Raw genomic sequence first — 23,730 nt, forward strand, 5'->3', positions numbered from 1 at the left:
GAAAAGACTTTTTTTTTCCCTCAGAGCTGAGACCTTTCCCAGGGGAACAGACCACTTCTGGAGGTTAGTGCTTCATGTTTGCAGCAATGGAAAAAGTATATAGGAATAATGGGTCAGCTGAATATGTTATGAAAGGCTTGCTTCTGTTAGGGGACACAGAGCAAATAAGAGTCAAGATGAAACAAAGTTATGGTGGAAAGCTTGGAGAATTTGTGTTAGTTTCAATATCTTTGCTTCCATCTTCTAAATTACCAATTGTCAAATGTCATTACTGGCCAGGCTGTTAGCTGTTTATTTGATTACACTTTCGCCCTCTTTCTTGAGCGTGAGTGTGTGCATGTGTAAAATAATAAAAACATGCTCAGGCAGGTGCAAATGCTCAGGAAAGCATGAAGATGATACAGATATTTTACTATCTTCTTTTTTACATAGATAATATGCTTATATAATGAAGCAAAAGAAATACTAAGCTTTCTACTTCTATTTCTCCTGACAGAAATGGCAGTTGCATGTACTTCAGCAGTTACTAAAATCTCTTGCACAATTGTAATAGTAATTTCTGATGAAGCATACCAAATGAACCACAAGTTATTTAAGAAAATGAAATAAGGAAACTTTAGCAAGGAAACAGACCGAAGTGAGTGTAGTCTGATGTAAATGAATAGATGACTTCAATGAAAATGAAAGAGAAGAAAACTCCCTCCTGGGGTTCATTATGCCTCTTGAGCTGTTGGTAGTAAAGTTAATTTTTAAATGCTTTGAGGTGATTAAGAACTCAGGCATCACTCTAAATGTAAATAAGTCCTGTTTCATTTCCTTGCAGTTAACTGATTGCACCAGTCACTAGCAACTTAGGTTACTGCTGTATTTGAGATCCAAAGTCTAGTTCATAATTAACCCTCTTCATATGAAGGGAAAATGCTAGCAAACCTGTTTTTAAACATATATAATCAAGATGTGATAAATTCACTCACTAGATAAAACAATACTTATATTCGTAAATAATGAGTCTATTTACTATTTTGAAAAAGAAAAAAAAAATATCACGGAATGAAAATCAGCACATAAAGAAAATTTTGCTTCCACCCACACTGAAAGCTGCTTAAAACACAACCATGAATAAGGCAATTTTGAGATTTCAGATTAAGTAGATGAATTATTTACAGTAAAATTTGGAAAATCGCTTTGGATTTTCGAAACCAGAACAATAGCAGGGCTTTCTCCTCTTCACCAGCCCTGTTCGATAGCAAATTTCAAAGACTTGATGAAAATGTGATGAAATTTGATGAAAATCCACTCTTGTAATATATCATATACACACAGTTAGGATTTAACATCAGTAAAACTGTTGTTGGCAGTGACTTGGACCTACAAAATCTGTATTCTTGTTCTAAATATCAAGTGTTTTCATGACTAGACAAAAGTTTCAAAAGCAAGTACTGGTGTGCTTTGGCTTGTAACTATCTGATATAGGGTATGCTAAGCTATAATCAAGATCTCCATTGGATTCTAAATATTAAGCAACTAACCCTCACTGCAAAAAGAGGTTGGTCTTAAAGTTCCCCACACTAACCAAAAGGACAGCTATATCTCCTTCGTATAAAATTGAGGCTAACAGTTCATGATTCTGAAATATTTTCATAATTTGTTTTTAGTAGACTTTCTTTACGGCTGTCCTGCTCCAAACTTGCTTTCTTTTTTGATACGAATTAAAAATTTCATAACCACATGGTTTCATAACCACAGAAGCTGACTTCCAGGGCTCCTGCCTTCAGACTTGAATGAAGTGAATGAATGAAGTGATAGCTAAATAGAACCCTTATTTCCTCACACGTATCAGTCTGTCAGGGGCTTCCCAAATCCCAAACAGGAGGTCAAGGTTGCTACTTRGTCTGAAGATCAGCTTGTTCTGTATCAGCCCAAGGGAGGTTCAGTATCAAAGATGAGAAGCTTTCAAGGAGTTATGCTGAAAATGGGCATCCTTTTCAAAAAGTTTCTTGAGAAAATAGGTTTAAACTATTCAGAGACTTTGAAATCTACACCTATGCCTCCAACTTCACCTAGGAAAGAAAAGGCAGCTCATAAGGCATAATAGAGAGGCTGCATACCCCAAATACCTAGCAACTGTCATATTTAATAAAAGCCTTCATATTCCATGTAAGTTGTTTCAAGTTAATTTAAGGTAAAGTCCCATATATAGCCCATAAAAATGGCAGTTTATTCTGGAAACATAAAATGTGTAGGCCGTGTTAACAAGATTGGTATCCAAGACAATATCCTAAGAACGTTAGGTTCAGTTCCTACCTGTAACAAAACGTTGCTTTTTGCCTGGTGTCCAGTTTCATTTTGATCCACAAAGAAACCTAAAGTTTGTCCAAAGGTCCCATGGATACAGCAGACTTTTCAATTGAGGCAGTTGGTATCCTTCAGAGATTTACATGTCTTGTCAAACTGGAGTTAATCTTGACCTCCCTGCCTGCCCCATTTCTCCTTGAGTTCTTATTCATATGAATTCCTAAGGGATTGTAGAAGAAAAATGTACACAACGAGACAACATTTTCATAAACTCTTCTAACCCAAAAGAGCAGAAGTATCTCATAGCTGTTGGGTATACCTTTGCCTCACACAGAAAGGGATATTGTGCATCTACCCAAAGGAAATCTGGAAGGACCAAAGAAGGAAAGATACGTAAGGCAAGAAACTGGTATTTTCCAAATGAATAACAAAATGCTAAATTCATTATAAATAAACTCTACAAATATGAATTTACTCGTTTGCCAGTCTTAATATTTAACCTCTTTAATCCCTAGAGGCTAAAGTGTGAAAGAGAGATTTCCTAAACTCATCAAGCCAAAGTCTTCCAAAAAAAGAGACAGCAGCCTGAGTTAGGCTCAGACCAGCACCAGCCAGAATCCTCTTCTGCTCCCAGAGCATCACAGTTTGTTATTTCACTTTCTGAAATAAATTTGCCTCCACCTGTTTTGGAGAGAAAGATCTTTTTTCCTCCATCACAGCTCCCTTCAGTGACTTCTGCTCCAATTTCCATTCCTTCACTGAAGGAAGTTTTTCTCCTTATCATTGTTTTCAGTTTAAATATTTCATTACAGTTTAATCTCACAATCATCTTAAATACAAATGAACAGCTGGATCGCTAATGCTTTCTTTCCAGAAGAGAAAGTGTAATGCAATAATATTTGGCTAATGAGTCAGTCTTTCGCTGCATTTTAACTCTTAGCTTTTACACAATTTAACAGAGGAAGGTTTTCTTCTCTCCCATGCTATTCTCCAACTTTTGAAGCAAATTGCAGCAAGTGTTACTCATGCTTCACTTTCTAAACTTCACACTTGTAGCTAAAAATATATAGGGGTGAGAGAGGTTTATCTAGTCATTTATTAATGTCAAGGAGCTTGAGGCTACATCTATTCAGTGGGAGAGAAACATTGTTATTGCTGTCAGTAAATTGAAGCAAACAAAAGCTCCCCAGTTGTTCACATTTGCTAAATAAAGGTTCTCTGGTCAGCTGCCTGCTGATAGCCACTGAAAGAGAGTAGCTGGGAAGATTATACAACTCAGAGGCACCTGCAGGGAAAGCACTGCAGATCCATAAGAAGGTTCACAGAATCTCCAACAAGCAAACAAAACAGAAGCACATAGCCAAACAAGTGTCTGCCTTGTAAAATTAGGTACATATGTGATTCATATGGTAGAGTGGCTGTAGCATCTTCAGCAGATAAGGATTTTACCTTTTTTTCCCCTGCCCATATTCTAAACACAGCATACTTCATATTTTATTGAGAATAGCATGTCAAGCCTGAAGAGATAATCTTGAGTATTCCTAGATATAAATATGTGCATACAAGGACTATAAAGAGGCAAATGACTATAGCTAGAACTTTTTCTTGAAAGGAACTCTTAAAGCAAGTTACTACCTGCAAGACAGTATATTTCAGTATTCATTCGTTTAAATCCAAAAGCTACATTCTTCTACTACTACATAGAACTCTGGCCATCTGTGCAGCACTAGAGCTATTATTCAAGAATTCATCATTAATGTCCTTATTTGCATTGCAGCCACATTATTAGCAGGCAGAAGTTCTCTCAAAGGCCACAGCTATAGTAAGCCCCTAACATTATCTATCGATAATGTAGATTTAGAAAGATACTTCCATTATATCCTGCTTACCAGGGATCTGATAAAAATTTTCAGTTACTATCATATTAACATAAGGACATATGTAGGCAAAGTAGTCAAAGCATACAATATTTAGGGTTTTTTTTTTTTTCTCCTGTTTTTCATTCATTATAGTTCACTTATGTGTACTGAGCCAGGACAGATTCTGGCTGAGCAGGTACTTAACCCTCACATCTCCTTACCCCACTGCTGTTCCCAGCTCCACTAACACGGTGTGGATGTCTCTGCCATTCCATTACCATTTGGGCAGGCAGCAAGTGTCCTTCAACTTCTCTCTAGCAGGCCAAAGGGGAGCTGAAAGACTATTATCCCACTGACTGGCAATGTAAAAAGCACCAGGACTCCTGTTTGTTAAGAGCAAACAGTTAACCTCAAAGGCAATAAATTTATTTTAAGTCCTCAGGTTTTTAAGACAATCTTACTGTCTTTCAAAGGGGCTGGAAAAAGAAAGTCTTCAACTTTTGTGAGTTTGAAAATGGTAATCAAAGTAGATAAAAAAACATTGTTAAGTGTTAAGTGTTGTTACTTTGGCCAGATTAAAAGAGAGGATCTTTCACAAGAACACTTAGGTACAGATTATGTCTCTCTTTATGGGACCTTTCCTGTTCCTTAGCTGTCTGGGATATTTATAAGTACTTCCTTAGAGAAATAATGGAGAAAAAAAATTTTGAAGTGCACTTTGAAAAATTAAAATTGAAGTATTATATTTCATTAACAGAAGTGCACAGTCTTGATATGATGTTCAAACCTGGTCTCTCCAAGGGAAATTCTGCAAGAAGCTGAACCTTAGTAACTCCTCTGAAACTCCCAATATTGGCAGGTCATCAGCAGCTCACAGAGCCTGAAGACTGAGCAGTCCTATCCCAYCCTGGCAATCTATAGTGTCTTTAGCGTCTTATCCTCCTAAGACTTCTGCTAAGATCAGGGTTTAAAAAGCCTTGAGACCTTTTAATTTTCATACTTTGGAAGCTCGGTTTACTTAACTTACCCTTCTCCCTCAAATCAAGCTAAAGAACCAAAGGGATTTAAAGAGAAATACAATCTTTTCCTCATTAAAAGCAGGGCCTTATCACGGATCTTCTTGATTTGTATTATGCTGGAAATAGGGTAGATCACATAACTGGAAGTGTTTATTTTCTATCAAGCAGTTAAGGTTCAGAGATAGGATTGTAATTCTGTGTGCTTAATTGCAAAACTATGTGCTCCCTTACACCTGGGCTAGTCAGTCTGGCACCAGTTGCCAAACTTATTTGTGTAGAACATAGCAAGGGCTTTGTGAGGTCAAAGACAGACCATTTAACTGAGTCTTGCAAATCATGTCAKTGTAAGCAAAAGGCTTATTAATTTGAAAAAAAATAGCTTTTTATATTTCTCTTTTCCCAGAAGATCTAGAGACACAGCACAACAACAACAAAAAAAAAAACTTAATTACTTTTAGAACTTTTTAGAACTGTTCTTTTCCACATTTTAAAAAAGCAGACTTTTTCTTTCCTTTCCCTTCTTCCCCCCTCCTGCTCACCTCATTTTCCTCATGTTAAATATTTACTCTCCTGAATTCATATGATGCCAGTATCCCAATTCCAGGCACCTTAATAATACCTAATTAAGTTGGAATTGTTTCTCAATGCTCAAGCTTACAGTGAAGAAGTTTTTCTATAGGCTAAGAAAATATGCCTCTTATAGCTACTGGCAGAATACTTATAGTCTGTTTTAATATCTCCCAAATAAATAAAGCCTTACATGACAGAAAGGAGGTTGCCTGGAGAATGCTGAATTACCAAGTAGACAGCCACAACTACAGATCACAGAAGCACAACTTTCTGTTGTGACTGGGGCCAAGACCTCCCAGGAAAAACACAATGCCAATTAGCATCTACCCTAGGCCAAAAAGGCTGGTCTTCAACCTTCCATGACATTGTAAAGAGCAGAGGAYGCTGAACTCAGCTGTCCAATATAGAGGTACTCAGTTAATCAGCTGGTGCAACCAGCCTGCTTCTCATGTAATCATCCAAGGACTATTAATAATAAGAAGAATAAATTATACCAAGTTAAAAAAAAAAAAACTTTTTTAATATGTTTCTCCTGGTAAAGGTGATTTCTTCTCTCATCTCTCAAGAAAAGACTAAATACAATAAAAGTCAGTGTTTTCTTCTACTCACATTCTTTTCTCAACTACAACTAATCTCTCACACCTGTTCAGACTCATTAACCCTCAAAGTCTGGTAGCATTTTCACAGTGTCTCGTGAAGACTGATACATCTGTTAATTAACTTCACTGTTTGTAACTGAAATCATGAACTTGGGAAGCATTCAAACAAATGTCAAAGTTCTACATGGGTTTTATTTAAATTCACTAAAACCTGATAGAGATTGACCCATTTCCTTCACAGTTATTGTCCAGTTCCTGCTCATCTAAATTCTCCCTTTTTCAGTAACTCATACAAAAGAAAACATTCAGGTGAAGGTGAACTTTAAGAAGATTGTGATGGTAAAAAGAGATTTTAGTCCTTGTGTATTCTTCATAGTAAATCCTGTGGCCTTTAAGCCATAATAAATCCTATTGCACCGCTAAATGATTTTGCCCTGAAACCTTCAGTGTCATTAAGCTCTAATTTAACAACAGGTAACTGATGGCTAATATCTAGAAGATTGATTAAAACTTCTGAATGGAAATTATAGTCAAAACATTCATTTATCTAGCACATTGGGACATCTAACATAAGGACAATATTTGAGAGCTAATGCAAGACTGGAAGATAAAATTCTCTCAAGCCTGATGACCTTTGTCCACCTGGCCTTTTCATGCAGATAGTTTGCAACACGTGTGTATGTATGTGCAATATTAATGCACTCCCCAAAAAGGATTTCCAGAACTCTTTATTACACTTTCTTATCCCACTTGGGAAAAAATGGATCCAGATGCAGCAGATGTTAGCTATATTGGTTAATGTAGATCTGGAAGGCAGGATGCTGTGCCTTTGCATAGGATATAAAGACTAAATGGAAATCAGATTAGTAGGGTCTGTCTCTAGAGGCAAAGTGATTATTCAGTCAGAATGATTATTCAAAAGGAGTACAGTCTCTGATAAAGGAAAAAAAAAGAAGATGGAGCAAGGGTCATAGGCAGATAGCGTGCATTGTTTAAATATTAATAAATAAGCATGGAAGGGTATAGAGCCTAGTATACCACTCACATAAACTTGAATTACCTATTTACCAGAGGCTGAGAATTACTGAAGGTCAAATCTGCTGGTAACGGATGGGGCATAAGAATGCAGAAAGGCAAACAGATTTGCGTAGAAAAGTCAGGAAACTTCTGACAGGAATAGAAGAATAAATGCTGCCTCCAGATTTATGGACAGTAGGAGTGGAGTGTCGTTGATCAGTCACAATCTTTTTACATTCATCAAAATATGATTTAACGGTGACAGGAAAGGATCTAAATGAAACAGAATTACATAAGGGTTACTGTTCATTTCTCAGAGTCAAAGATTTAGGGGGTCCATTCCTATTAGAATGCTCACAATTTTCCAATGCACTTTTATCTACAATTGCTGATTTATGTGTTTCAGATAATAGCCCAGTTACAGGAAACCATCATTAAAAATTCCTGCTAAACTAGCATCATCTGTATCAGTCCTTACTTTCTTAAAGGGGAGATGGAAACCGACTCTTCTTTCAAATTTACATTGATTCTGGATAAATGTTAAGCCTAGGGACTTACTGTATGTGATCTACCTTTATATAAGTGGGAGCAGACTGCAATGTATTGTATTCAATAAACTATTCAAGATACAGATTTCCCTGCAAATACTAATGACATGCAGAAACTGAAAAAAAATGATTAAATGATGTTTGTAATGTAGTATTTCAAAAAAATAAGCGAATTAGTTCATGTAGATACAGAATAAACTTTACACCATTATGCAGTAAAAGAATTAAGGAGTATTAGGGAACTTTCATGTATATTTTTATGTACATAGCCTTACAGGTGTGAATTGACCTTGACAGTTTGATAAACAATAAACTCTTCTTATAGCCACACAGGATAAAAAAAAAAAAAAAAACAGAGCCAATAAAATACCATTTCTCCCTTCCCACCCCAATCCAGTTCCAACAAAGGTAGTAAAGGGGAATGGGTGAAGGCCCTTATTCAAATACATTGGGATACACACTTTTTTTTTATATGATTGGCTTTTACTATAGGAATGCCATAAAACTTGTAAGCAACACATGCACAAGACACACAAAGACCCCCTTTAGAGTGACATCATGAATTTTATTCAGAGGAGTTTTGCTGACTGCTGCCTTTCTAAGGCATTTTCCTCCTTACATCAGAGCACTGCACAAGTGATCAGTGCATGTAGCAGAAGGCAGAGACAATTGTGTCGAGTCCTTTTCTCTACAGCACTGTGGGTTCACTAATACTTAGCAAAATGTCAGCAACATTCGAGAGATGCTCTTTCCCATTCATAACAAGATAATAGTGGATTTGCCCCACTGGTTTACGTATTTCCATTGAATTAGACATTTAAAGTTTTATTCAGCTGTTATCTACGATATATTCAAGATATTAAGCAGTAATATTGACTAAATATATTTTAAGCATTAGGACTTTTTTAATGACAGGAAATCAGACAGAATTGTCATTCTGATACTATTATTAGCATATTAACATGTTTTTAAAACTGCTTATGTTAATTAGTTATGTCAATGAAGGAGAAAGAATATATCTGCAAAGGATTTATATTCACATTTGATACTAATCTCAATCAAAGCTATGAGTTGAGTGTTACCCCTTATTGATACCAACAAGTATGAGCTCCCCTTCCTTGACTGGAGCTACAATGGTTTTCAGTGCTATACCTTCTCTAGCATTACCACAATTACTTTTTCCTATTTCCGAATAAATGAMGTTCATTAATGTATTAATGCTGTGATGTCAGATTAAAGAGGTATCCAGAAAACTATCATAGTTTGAACAGACTACTCTCTTATCTTTGCTAAAATAGTGATTCTATCTGTAAAAAAAAATTACTTATTTAAATAAATGAATACAGAAGAGGGACAGTTGACTTCTATACATAAAAGTGGACTAGCAGAGCAAAAAAATGTTTCAAAGTCCTTGACTCCAAGTCTCTGTTTATTGAGAGCAAACAATCAGTTAATGCATATAACAAGACCTCATTCAATCAATGGATAATGACGAGTGCCTCAGACAGCTTAAACTGGACAAGTAAACCTGACATTAACAGAAAAAGGCAAAGTCAACAACATAAAAGTTACAGAATAAAGAGTTCAGTGAGGTCCCATGCACAGGAATTTTTAATGTATATTCAAATGGACAGAAGGCTTTACTGAGCTTCCACATAAACAAAGTGCTCATTTTTTAAAACTATCAAAATTGGCCATGGGAACTAATTTAAATAAATCTTCTACATTCAAAAGCACTAYAAGTTAAAATACTATTCTGATTGATATTTTTTTCTGATATTAACAATATCAACACATTTTTTTTCTTCCTCTGTGTATTTATTTATGTTTACCAGATTTCATTTACAGCAATTGTCCTTATTCATAAGCTTCACTGAAAGCTGGCCAAGTGAACAGAAGAGAAACAGTCTGTATTATTAAGGAAAATTTAATGAAAATCTAGTGCAAAACAAGGCCTAATTATCCTGTGGAATACATCTCTCTCCATKTGCTTTTCCATCAGTTTTTCAAATATAGCTTTCTGTATTTCAGATGGAATTCTAAGAACTACCAAATTTTGCAGCATGACAGCCTCCTGATTGCTTGGTGATGGATGAACTTGCTGTGACTGGGAGATGTCTGGTGAAGGGGAGACCAGATATGCAGAATGTTTTCACATCCTTGGGCTTATTAAMAATAACAAGGTCGGAATGTTATTGGCTTAATCAGCTTGCAAAGTAGCATTTGAAAACAGAACATAGTTCAACATAAAATGGTTTGCACTGCTAACTGCAAATCCGAAAACATGGAGTGTTTATTCTCCCACTTTTTCCTGAAGTTASTGAAATTCTTAAGATTAGCAAAACTGTTCTTGTGAGGGGATTTGCAAAACCATTAGATTACATCATCTGTGGCTGAAGATGCCAGACATTGATTGATAACCCAGGCTGTCACTGCTAACCATCTCTGTAAAGCATGCCAACAGCCCACTCCTAAGCCATTAGCAAGCTAGGTAAGTCGATTTGCCTTGAGCCTTCGCAGAACTTTTCTGCTAAAAATTTCTCTGTTATGTTGGTGCTGAAATTCAATTCTTTATGCCCAAAAAGAAAAAGGGTCAGCTAAAAACATAGTTATTGCCAATGGAAAATTTCTGAAGGAAAATTTGAAGAGACTCTAGAAAACTTGCATTTCTGATACACCATACATTCCTGCAGCTAAAGTAAGGAAGGGCATTACATCTCCATAAATAAAAATCATTCTTACCTCATTTATTTTTGCATGTATAAGAGAGACAAATACTGGAAATAGAAGGCTAAAGTATATTTTACAGAAGACAGAACTAGGGTGCACTTCCCTCTCCTGTACCACACAAGGACTCTCCAAGCCCTCAGCTGCTACTGTGGCTATGAAACATTAATTTTGCACAGGTAGAAAAAAACTAAATTACTCATTGACCATTGTATTCAACTGCTCCCTTTGTCCAATAGGGGAAACACAGTGCTGAATTTTAAACTAAGTGAATTTTGTAGTCTTTCAGAGTATGAACCATTTGATGGCCTTTGCATCCCAGATGCTGCAGAAATGCAACAGCAGTTTGATATTTCAGGGGGCAAAGTGACAAAAGGAATGAAAACAGACCTTGTCCTTTATTAATTTCCCTCCWTTGAAAAAACAAGAGTTTTAAGTTGTAAAAGTAATTCTGGTGAAATTTTATTAAGTATATTATTAAATACTTACATACATACTTACATAATATATTTACTTAATAACTAGTAATCAAATACTTAATAAACAATTTTATTGTAATAAGAGATTTTATTAAAATGTTAGGTAAAATATTTGATATTTCAGACTTCTATCTTTCTCACTTGGCTATAAGGCTTTTCCAAAAGATTAACCAATGGATTAACCAATGGGTTAATAACCAAAGGGTTGTTGGAGGGGGACCTACAATACTGTAGATAAAAAACTTGCTAGATTGTCTCCTCAAAGACAGTAGTCAATGCTTCAAAGCCTAAGGGGACTAGAGTGGTTCCACTGAGGAGTCAGTACAGGGCTGATACTGTTAGGCATCTTCACCGATAAGATAAGACAAAGGAATGGAGAGCAATGTCAGCAGCCTTATGAACACCACTGAGGTGATCGGAAGAGCAGGTGCACAAGTGAGCAATCTTGCTGTGTAGAGGGACCTCAGCAAGCCTGATGGATGAGCCCATCCGTCAGTAGGAAACGTGTTCAGCTAACACCAGTGCCAAGTCTGTACCAGTGAGGGTGCAACAGTCCCCAGAGAAGCATCGGCTGAGAAATGACTGGTTAGACATCACTGTAGAAGGGCTGGGAATCCTGGAAGAGAAGCTGAACRTTGCGGCCTTGCAGGGATGCAGGATAATAGCATATGGGGCAGCTCTAGCAAGAGTGCAGATGGCAAGATAGGGCAAATGGTTGTTCCTACTAAGTGCTTCTGAAGCTCACTGGAGTACTGGGTCCCATTTGGGGCTTAAAACTAGAAAAGATATGTTATATTTTCAACATACAGAAAGTCCAAATAAAAGCCATTTAGCCATGAGCTGGAGCCCAGACTCTTTTCCAGCTTGGAGAAAGGGCATGGAGGAACTTAATTGCAATCTCCTCCTACATAAAGAGAGGTCACAGCAAAATTAGAGCCAAACTCTTCTCAGAGGTGCTCAACAAGGTGCAACAGTCATAGGTTGTGGCAAGACAAGCTATAACTGGATGTAATAGGAGAAAAATTCAGACTGAGCATGATTAAGCACCAGAAAAAGTTGCACAGAGAGTCTGTGGAATCTTTATCATGGGGGATTATCAAACCACGACTGGACAAAGTCCTGACCAACCTGATTTAAATCTGAAGTTATGCTTGCATTGAGTTGGACTAGATGATCTTCAAAGATCTCTTCCAACTTAAATTATTCTATGATTCTACAGTTTGCTACATCTTTTTAAACCAAACCCATGCAAAAGGACATACCTTTCCCAAAATGATAGAGACGGAGCATGATCCCTGTGTCTTGTCAATCCTCACAAGAGCAGGAGCAGCAGCAACACTTTCTGGAGAGTCAGCAGAGCTAGTGTGCTTCCACATCTCTCCATCTGCTGCAGTGCCTGAACAGAAATGAAGTTTGCTCATCTGATTTTGTGGAAAGCCAGAAAATGCTGTCATCCTCCAGWGAGAAAAGGAGAGCAGGCCAGTGAAGCAGTTTGCTCAGAAGCACTCTGCATTATTGGAGCCTTCTCTGCAATCACAAGCATTGTTCAATAATTCACTGAATTTCACTGGCAATCTAGAATGAGATTGTCCTCACATTTACTTCAAGTGCAGCCCAGTAAGGTTCAAAGCCTTTGGACAGCTTTAGAATATAAATATTTATTAACTGAAGTTACTATAATAGCATAAGTGTTTACTGTCTGTGAGAATTGCTTCCCTTTGGTCTCCCCCCTGCAATTTTCTGCAGCTGGAAGTTTTTCTTTCCCTCACACTGCTTGACTGCCCTCTGAACTCCCCCTCACCTCCCTCCATCCTTCCTGTGTAAGCTTTAGACTCACATCTTAGTTCACTTTTCTACCCTGCTACTATTTCATCCACACTTTCTTCGGCACAGCCAGTCTGGGAGCCACTTGCCATTTTTAGGGATTTCACATGTCACATTCTTTCATTCATACTACCACTTTCTGCATTGTTTTGCCTTGTCTTTTTGGATATTGTATCAGAGCAGGTGTTCAGCTACTCATGAGAATGGGTGTGGTGACTACAAATTTGGASCAAATGGTAACAGGAATTTCACAACAGCACTCCATATCTGAATGGGGGGAGAGGAGATGGTGAGTTTGAAAACTGCAAGAACTGGCAGGGCCAGACGTCAATCCACGATGGAGCAAGAGCAGTGAGGTGCATTTGTATTTGCAAACATGTCATCGTTCCTCTGAGCATGACCTCCTGCTGCCCCTCGGCTGCTGCCTGTCAGCAGTGAGCAGCASAGATACACATCAGCCTGCAGAGGAATGAAGAAAACTCTCCCCTCTGTGGGCTGCAGGAGGACAGGCACAGACACGTAAGTTCTTTTCATCCTTTCCCCATTATTATTTGGTCCTTCCCCTAAATATCATCATGGATCTCAGCATTTTGTTTTCAGTTTTAAATAAAAGAGAAATAATACATAGATGATTGATTACTCCACATCAAACTGTGTCTTGTGGCTCTCTACAAGGTGAAAGATAAAAGTAGTTCTGTGATCCCCCAAGCTAATGCTGCCAGGTGGACCTGGGTGTCTCCGTGAGCTGTTACTGATGCTGGATGTTGGAGCAGGCATTAGCATCAGCTGATTCTCTGCATGATAGAGACATTCATAAACTTTCTTCAATTTCTCTCGTGTTCCATGAGAGGTRAGATTAGTGAGCTAAGAAACTACCACAGTCTGTTCTTTTTCTATTCCCACCTACTTTCACAAAACTTGTAGAATTTCGCTTGTTTATTTTTTACATATCTATTCTATTGCTAAACTCATCTGAAATTGGCTACTAATATGGCAAGAGTAGACCAAGGCAGAAGTGCACATGCACACAGATTATATTAGAAGATTATATAGACCTTGTTTTCTGAGGAAATCTGATTTGAAAGAAAACAAAGAGTTGTCATTAAAAAGGTATATTTAGTAATCTGACAGTCGCTTTTCTTTAAATGAACAAATGCTTTGGGAGCCTTTATTCTATTTACTTTTGGGCAACTGGACATTTTCACTACCTGTACCACTTCTGGTGGTTTGTTTGTTTGTTTGTTTTTTAAACTTTCTACAGCCTATGTRGATCACTACCAGTGCTCAGGCATTTCCAATTTCCAATGAGGATCTCAATACACAAAGTAATAATTTAAACAACTGCTTTATATTACCATGAATGTAATCAACCATGATTTGCAGCAGTCACTCTGTCAGTTGTTATAGCTACAACCATTTTTGAACAATAAACCTCCAAAATGCCCATTTTATAGAATGTGAAACAAATACAACAGGATGTTAATAAATTCTGGGGAAAAAAAAAATCATGCTCTTACCTCCTACACATGCTCAAAGTATTATTTTTAGGTCATATATAATAGTAATCTTTGTTTGGAAGCCAACACACACTTCCCCAGTGAACTGCAGGATACACATAAATAATCGGGGCTGGAGAAAGGTCATCACAGGGCTGCGTCAGGGTTAGCAACAGCAACATGCAAACCAATTGTTCAGAAAGCTGTAAGCAGAGCAAATMAAGCTAAATACAACACAAATACTGAAAGACTCAGCCCTAGAGATGAGCCAACCTTGAATCTTAACATTTAGCAAAATCTGTTAGGAATCAACATGTAATGAAAGAAGTTACAGGGTTGAGCTCAAGCAAATAAGAGTATGAACACAAGCTGCAGGGCATTTAGCAAGGTCCAAGACCCCCAGCCGAGCTGGCAGGAACCAATAATTAAGAGCTTAGTCCCAAGGTCTCCTTATTGCTACTGCAGAGATGGTGCTAGTGGAGCATGTTGACTAGCAATTAGAGATTTCCGAAAATATTTCCCTCTAAACTTTTGCATCATAAAAATTAGTTCACAGTAAAAAAAGAACACATTGAAAAGAATATATTGAACTGTGTCTGCTTCCCAACAGGTAAAAAAAAAWGATAAGTCTGAAAGCTCAATTTTTGTGTTTTCTTTTCAATGCACTTGGACCCTGTCTTGTGTTCATCTAATGACCTCATTTGTTTCACTGGGCCAGGATGCCTAGACAGATTCACCTGCATCCTACTTCATGCCTAGGGACTTCCACACTGCAGGCAAGAGATTCTCTGTCTCAAACCGGGAATTGTCTGCGGAAGACATACCTATTTCTGAGAAAAATGAACCCTTCACAGCACCCTAAAGGCTGAGCACAAGAGCAGATGGCAGGCAAACAGGCACTGCTTTTCGGTAGGAAAGGTGACTGATAAGAAGGCAGGAAATGCAGAAGTGCTGTGCACTTTGCAGCAGAGCAGTTGTGCGCTTCAGACATGGATCCACAATGCTCATTAGGAGACTAAGCCTCGTGGTTTTCTGGTAGGTTCCTAAATAGCTTAGAAAATTCCCTCGGGGAGAATTTTAAAAAGCAGTAACTCTACAACTGGACTGTAAATACACAGGCTTGAATTTTGAATCCTGCTACAATCTGCTCATAAAGTCTGCTTCTTATCTGAATTTTTTTTCTGTGCATTACATATCAAGGAAGTATATTTGCTTGTTTATGTTTCTTTTTCCCAAAAAGTTTCTCATAACCATGATAAGGCATCTTACTCTGTGTTCTAAAGGCATTTAAAATTAATTACTGCATACTTAATCTTAACTTCTTTTTAATTTAGTTTTTTTTCTTCTGATCCGGGAACTATATTTGATGGGAAGCAGCAATTCTACATTAATACTGAATAACCAAAGCTCACTATTACAGGAATGTTGCAAAGCTTAGCTGACTGCAATTTATAAAAGCATCTCAAACCTTCAGTGAAAGCTGTTTTATTTTAAACAAAATACATTTTATTAGTAGTAGAAAATGGAAGAACATCTCATGAAATAATGTATATGCAAACTACAAAAGGGAAAGATCTATGCTGATCTTAGCTGGGTGAATACCCATTTGCACCTCATTTAAAACGATTAGAGTGGCTCAATACCACATKCTGGAGCCTGATCTCATTTGCCTGGGCACTGAGTTGCACTAACATAAACAAGACCAGAGCTAAAGCTGTAAAAGAGTCACCATCCTTGGCAGTGTCCAAGAAAAGTGTAGATAAGGCACTTTGGGACATGATTTAGCAGGAATGGTGTTGAAGGGTTTATACTTGGACTTGATGATCTTGAAGGCCTTTTCCAGTCATCGTGATTCGGTGAAAGCTATGCTGCAGCCCACGCAGGAGCTTGCTTGGGATGGGAAGGAAAGWGCTTCTCACTAGGCAAACCCACCAGCCCAAGCAGATTCCCAGTTTGAACTACTTGCTGTGTGATTGTTACAAGTTCCCTGGCTAAAATGCAGCCTGGTAGCTTGGAATCTCTGACAGTCATGAGTAAGAGCTTTTCTGTCTTTATTCATCCTCATATAAAGACAGTATTTGGGGAGAGGTTATTGAGCAGTCATGGTTAGAAAAGTGAGCTGGCATAAACAGCTCATAAACAAAAAAAAAAAAAAAAAAAAAAAAAAGCTTTTTTTTTATTAGTGAGCTGTAAACTGATTCCACTTTTCAGCCTAATCTGATTCTTGGTGAACCTTCATATGCAGCTTGGGTCTGTCATGACACATGAGTTGTGACGGACCTAGAGCACTATGTTACATAAAGAATAAAATGGGGCTTAAAGGTGCTTGTGGTKTTAGGTGTTTCGTTGCTCTAGATGCTTGCCTAGTTCCCCTAAAGCAGACATGGAATAATTGTCACATAAGCAGTCCCATCACTGAGCTGTGGATGGAGACAGGAACCCCAGATTATTCCCCTTGGGTGAGAATTTTTCAATTAAACATTTTGATTTTCTCRTTTGCTTCCTTTTACCCAAATCTCTACACTATGACCATACCCCTACTGAACTGTGACACAACTGGACACMGTATTCTTGGCATGATCATGCAAATGCAGGTAATAGGATCTATTTCCCTGATTACACTAGGATACTGTTAGTTCTGTTTGCCAGAGAATTATCCAAGGAGTTAATTTGCAGTTTATAAACAGCCAGATTTTTTGTCTTTACTGGGACAGCCTCTCATTTAGCGTCTTTGGTTCCTATTCTTTCTTCTAAGAATTAGAAGAATTATCTCCAACTTTTTGAGACCATTTGTATTGTTTCTATTCCTTGGTATCTCCTCAGTCTTTAAGCTACCTGCAAACATTTTTAGCGATCATTTTTCTTTCAGGGTACATTAAAAAAAGGTAAGTAGAATGAGGCAGGAATTAATGCCTGCAGAAGAGAATAGTKTTTCACTTGCAGTTGTAACTTGAAACCTACTATGCAACTGTAATAATGGTCCATCTTTCTGTTTTCTTAATCAAAATGTCATAGAGTATTCAGTAATATTCATTTCAAAACATTTATCAATCAAAATAATCTTGTTAAGAATGAAAGTTTACTGAGTTTGAAAGGATTTCCTTGCCTCCAATCCATGCTGATTGCATCAATGATATAATTATCTCTGTTTATTTGTTAATTGATGCATTCTAATAAGGCACTTGGGACTGAAGCCAGACCTAGTAACCTAGATTTTCAAATACAGAGAAAAGGCACTTAAATATCAATTTAAAATATTTTAAATCTTGCTACCCTTTGAAACTTTCCTAGCAGAGAAAAGCATATTTATAAACACTTGACAGACTGAAAAAGTTCCTTAGCTAGGCCTTTCCAAAACCTCAKATGTAAGTATGTGGAGTCATGAGTTTATAAAAGCTAAACTTAGTAACTAGCCTGCCTCATCATCTCCAAAATTGCTAAGTAAATGGAAAATATTTTTTACTGCCACATGATACCAATTCATTAGTGTGTGTTTTCATCAGTTTACAATAAACACTTTTTTCCTGTCTTTGGACTCTTTTCTGTCATTGATACCATCTCACATAATAACAGACCAAAAATATTTTTTAGAAATATTTTTATTATTAAATTAAAACTCTTTCTTGCAGCCTTTAACTCTACCAGTCACTGTTTTTTTTTCATTCTATTCCTTCCATTTTCCATCTTCTATATATGTAAAGATCTAATCTGTATTCATTGCTACCAACTACTTCTTTAGTATATAACATGTCCTATTTAAAGCTCTATACTTTCTTTCCTGCCCCTGCACAACATACTTTTGTTTTTCATTTAAGAAACAAAGTCTTCTTACTTAACTGTAGAAATGGCTTTTGGAGTATCTATAAGGCTTTATTAAATGTCTTACAGTTATTTTCTATATTAGCTGATTAGTTGCACTGTTTACACATGAAGAATATGTACAATGGCTTGTGACAATATATATACTTTCACTCAAGATATTTAATACAGTATTAAAATGTTGTTCTTTATACAATAAATGCAGTTGACCCAATCACATGAACTTAAGTAACTACAATCCCTCTTTATCTTTTAGGGTTAGAAGTTGCTTCAGTATTTTTAGATTAAGAACTCATGATTAAAGTACTTTTGAAAATCCAAAGATATTGTACTCTTGTACTACAATATTTCCAGCACATTGCTCAGATGAAAGTCTGACATAAYAACATAATGTATTTTCCTGCTTAAAAAGATCCTTCTGAGGTGCTGCATACCTGGTCCTTTGTTACTGTCACAGTAGGTAAATGCCAACCATACTATTTGTTGTGATTTTCTCTTTTTTTAGCCTCTGATCAACAAATAATAGTTTCCATTTGTGAGTCCTTTGGAGGCATGTATACCTTCTTTTTCTTTTATATACAACATTAATCTTTTTTTCTGTTCTGTTTATTTTTTCTTAACTGATCCTTTCTAAATTGGTTTTAATAATAAATTTTACCACTCTTCCTTATGCAAATATGTTTTTCCAGAGATGGGAAACACCTGCAATCACTTGCTTCCCCTCACGCTATAAGGTTGGACCACGCTGTGCAAACACCACCTAGGTCAGCACAYCTCCTGCCACGCACCTTATGGCCCCTTCTCCTGCCTTGGGTGCTTCCCAGTTGACTACTTGTGCTCTGGTTTTCCCTCATGCTGCTTCCTTCACAGCTATGCCCTTTCATGGGTTCAGGGAAGTGTTGCCACTCATAGCAAGCTCTCCAAGAGTTCTTTGCTATCACCGATATGCCACACTACCTTATTTATTCTTTTATTTAACTTCCTTATTTTTTAATTTGCTGGACCCATATACTGCTGTTTAACAACCAAGGTGGTAACATAAAAGGGACAGTTTTTTATCTTGCTCCCTTTTATTTTATCACATGCTCATAATTTCCACTTCTTTCTTTGTGAGTTTTCTTTTGTTGAAGAAAATTGTTATCAGCATACATATTCAGAGAATATTTGGAAAATATTCAGAGAAGGCCAGACATATTGCTGTTCATAATTATCTTTCTTTTGTATCTCAGCTCTGATATTAACATGATTCTGACTGCATTTGCGCAGCTGTAAATCTGCTTGCTCAAATGGAGTTATTCCTGCCAGTATACAAATGTCAGAGTAGTCAGACCCATAATTTCATAGCATAGCTGCTTATTTTAGCTAAAACAGGTATTTATTATTATTATATGAAAATAAGATGCTTTCATTCTGACCTAGATAAGAATCTCTTCCCCCCACCCTCCTTAAGACAACTATGAAAATGAGATTGTAAATCTCCTATGGAGAAGTGACTTGGACAAATCAATAATTTATGTTATGATTTTGAGAGACTCTCACCTTGAGGAAGTGGCAGCCCTATCGTAATGCTGTAGATCTTGTTTGAAAATGTTTTCCATTACTAATCGAGAGAACCTTTTTTTGCTTATTATTTATACAACACTCCTTTGATTTCCAGTATGTGACACTTCAGAATGAAAATGGTGTCTGCATTAATTAAAAGCAAAGATGAGGACTTTACACACACTTAAAATCCAAGCAAAATGCTAGCAGGCACCACTCAGAATGCAGTGCTCTACTTCCAACCCTGAACACTTTTTATAGGATTCTGTYATTCTTGCAGCTCCTGGCTAAAATCTGTGGTTATAACAGTGAGTTGCAAAGAAAAATGAGCAAGCAGTTAAAAACAAAAAGGGGAATAGGTACATGTGACWATTAAATAAGTCTTCTACAAATCTCAGGAAGACAGTATATTAGTCATATGGTCCCTAAGTGCAAGGTTCATGCCAAACCCTTTGTGGGAGACAAGCTTATGAGTTTATACTCAACCATTCTTCTTTCAGTGTTCTCATGTGCAGACTGCCATGCCAATGATTCACTTCCCCAGATCTCCCATTGTGTCAAGAAATCATTATGACTAGTAGCATCATGTTCCTACTGCTTGTTTGTTTCCTTCCAGAGGATCATTCAGAGATTAGATACAATTATTAATGGTCACTCATTCTTGCTCATTGCAGCATAAGTAAACATACTCAAACCAATCATTAGTGTGAGGCAGCATGCCTAGGTATACACTTAAAGCATGAGYATCGAGCTCCTCAAATGGTGTCACCATCAACAGCTCGAGGCCGTGATTCTTTGTAGAAGCTTCACAGCTCCATTTTGGCCACTGGAAGCAGCTGTTAAGCAGTTGAACCTTAGCTAAAGATAACTAATTACTTCTAGGTCTAGATCCTGGTTTGGGCTGTTTTTTTTCCCAAATTGGAATTATTTCTCTACTTCTTTGTACTGATCCAAACCTAAGATGCACCAGAGGGCTAAGGAAGCTGATTGAAAAGGACAGTATAATTTTTTATAAAGTCAAATGAAGAGCTCACTGGGCTGACATTTGCAATGTTACCATTAATTTTCAATCTCAGTGCATTTAGTTTTAGTTTTTTAATTAACTAATTAACCTGCACCATAATTTTTACAGATTTGAGTTTTGTTCAAATATTTGTTTACCATTCCAAATTTCCATTCTCCTAATTCATCATTACTACAGCGCAAACATACTTCCGAGTTACATTTTCTCTGCTTCTCAAATAAATGACTTCCCAAGACATTTCCAAGACATAGACATTGTGACATTTGTTCCAAGACATACCCATGAAATAGCCCACATAAGATGTAGTATTCCCTAGCCCTGTCCTTTCAAGTGATTACAAAGCACAAGTATAAGAAACAATGCTTATTATGGAATAGGGTTTAAGGAATGTTATCGAAGGAATGTATAGTTTCTATGCTGAATGATGTTCATTAATACATGTTGGAAAAGTTYACCTATTTTTGATCAATGTTATCTTTGAGGTGAAAGTAAATAACCTCATTCAATATTCCCAAACTGCTCAAGGCTTCATTTATCCTTCTGTGAAGGTCTTACATTCCTAACACAAAACAATAGCACATCAGTCAAATAAAAAAAAAAAAAAAAAATCCAGAAACATAAAAATTCATTCAAACAAAAGCAGTATTTCATTTAAATATTCTCTCTTTTTTTATTTACAAAATAAACAATAACATAAGTAATAAATGAACACACAGAATCATGAAGAACTGTACATAATACATACTCTCTTTTTCACCTTGCAGTGGAATATGTTCACACCTGAGGCTAAAAATGGCTGTGGTACCACTGGGCTACCAGCAGTTTAATACAGGAACTGCAACTATACTCTCAGCACCATAATGTTTTTGCCTTCCTCCACATCATCTGTTTATTGCTTTTGCCACCACATGCCTCTGAATTCTTTGACCCCTGACCATATCAGTCACACTCTGTTTTGCATGATCTGTGACAGAGCAGCAAGGCTTACACTGTTTTACCCTCCCAAGAATTCTCTGGTCTATTTAAGATTATTTAACACCTAYTACAAAATGCAAAAGAGTAACTGCAAACATCCAATAATCAAAACACCCAGTGCCTATGATGAGTTATACAGTTGAGGAAGCCCTACATCTCCTAAAGAATCAGTATTATATTGTATGTATATATCATATATACTACATATATATCTATATGTATAGACTGGGAACAGTAATACCTTTTAGTAAATCCTAGTCTTACTTACTCCATTTRTTTTCTCATATTATTTTCCCCCTGCACTGTCATCAATCAATCATCTTTGTGGCCCTTTGTTGGACTCATCCTTGTCTTCCTTGTACTGAAGAGCCCAGTACTTGTCACAGCATTCCTAATGAGGCCTTAACAGTGCTGAATAGAGAGGAAACCTAATGCAGCCCAAGATAATGTTGGCTGTCTTTGCCACACAGCTGCTTTGCTCATGTTTAACTTATGTCCAAGAGGACATCCAGGTCCCATTCTGCAATGCTGCTCTCCAGCAGGTCAGCCTCCAGTCAGTATTGGTGCATGGGGTTAGTCCTTCCTCAGTTTTCTATGGTCTTCAAACCTGATGAGAGTGCACTCAGTCCTTTCATCCGAGACATCAGTGAAGATGTTAAACAGTATTTGCCCTTAAACCCTGGGCAACCCTGGTATACTCTACTAGTGACTGGGCTCCAGCTAGACTTTGTGCTGCTCATCACAACTCTAAGTCTGGCGGTTCCTCCTGCTTTCAGTCCACCTCACTGACTACTTATCCAGCCTGTATTTCATCAGCTTGTCTACAAGGGTGTTGTTGAAGACAGTGCCAAAAGCCATACTAAATTCTTTGCTCTCTCCTCATCCACCAAGCCACTCATCTCAACATAGAACGCTATCAGGTTGGTTATGCATAATTTCCCTTTCATAAATCCATGCTGTCTGCTTCCAGTCACCTCTCTGTCCTTCACATGTCTGGAAATAGTATGCAGGATTAGTTGCTCCATCAGATGCCCAAGGACTGAGGTGACTGGCTTTTTTCATAAAAGTGATTTTTGTGCAGAGTCTTTGAGGGTGACAGAGATGAGCTTTTATTCGTACAGTGGTGCATGGTAAGTACTCATATAGGAACCTCCAGGGATATTAGAAATGYCCCATACTGCTGCCTTTGGGTGTTGTTGCCCATGAGATACAGACATTTTTTTTTATATAAAACAAGAATTAACTATTCCATTCAATCTTAAAAGATGGACAATACCATACAATTTGAAYGGATAACTCAAAACTTCAGTATTTGCTGGTATCACATTTCAGAAAGAATACTCAGTCTAAATCTATCATAAAACATGTTTGCCTGGAACTCTTCAAATAATTTTGAATAGACACATTCATAATAACTTCTAACCATGTTTGGTTGAGAACGATTAAACAAAATGGTTTTAAAAGACTAGTTGATGCATTTTCTCAATTCTTTCCAACAAAGAACTAAACTCTAGAAGTTACACTGCTGTTTTTAGAATTTATGCTTTTTTTCACCTGGGTCACTTCTTACCCATGTGAAAGTTCTACCTCACTTTTTGTCTTCAGCAGTTTGAAAACTTTAGAGCAATCATTAATATTAAGAAGAATGCAAAGGATGATAGTTTTCTCATCTTGTCTTTGTTTCTCTTTTCCTCTGGGCCACATAGCAGAGACTTTGTTGCTCTTAAAAAAAATGCTGATTTAATATTTAGTAGGTGATGGATTCCACCTCAACAATCAGGCTTAGGAATAAAAATAGTYTGAATCCCACTCAGTGCCATGCACAGATCCATAGACAGAAATCCAAGGTATTGTACAGCACAACATCGCCTGCTCGGTGAGATAGAGACAAGCAGCTGTGATTCCCTATATATACACATATATTCTGAGCTGATGCC

The sequence above is a fragment of the Nothoprocta perdicaria genome, unplaced genomic scaffold (genome assembly GCF_003342845.1).
Source record: "Nothoprocta perdicaria isolate Ctin4 unplaced genomic scaffold, notPer1 scaffold_57, whole genome shotgun sequence".
In the NCBI taxonomy this organism is placed as follows: domain Eukaryota; kingdom Metazoa; phylum Chordata; class Aves; order Tinamiformes; family Tinamidae; genus Nothoprocta; species Nothoprocta perdicaria.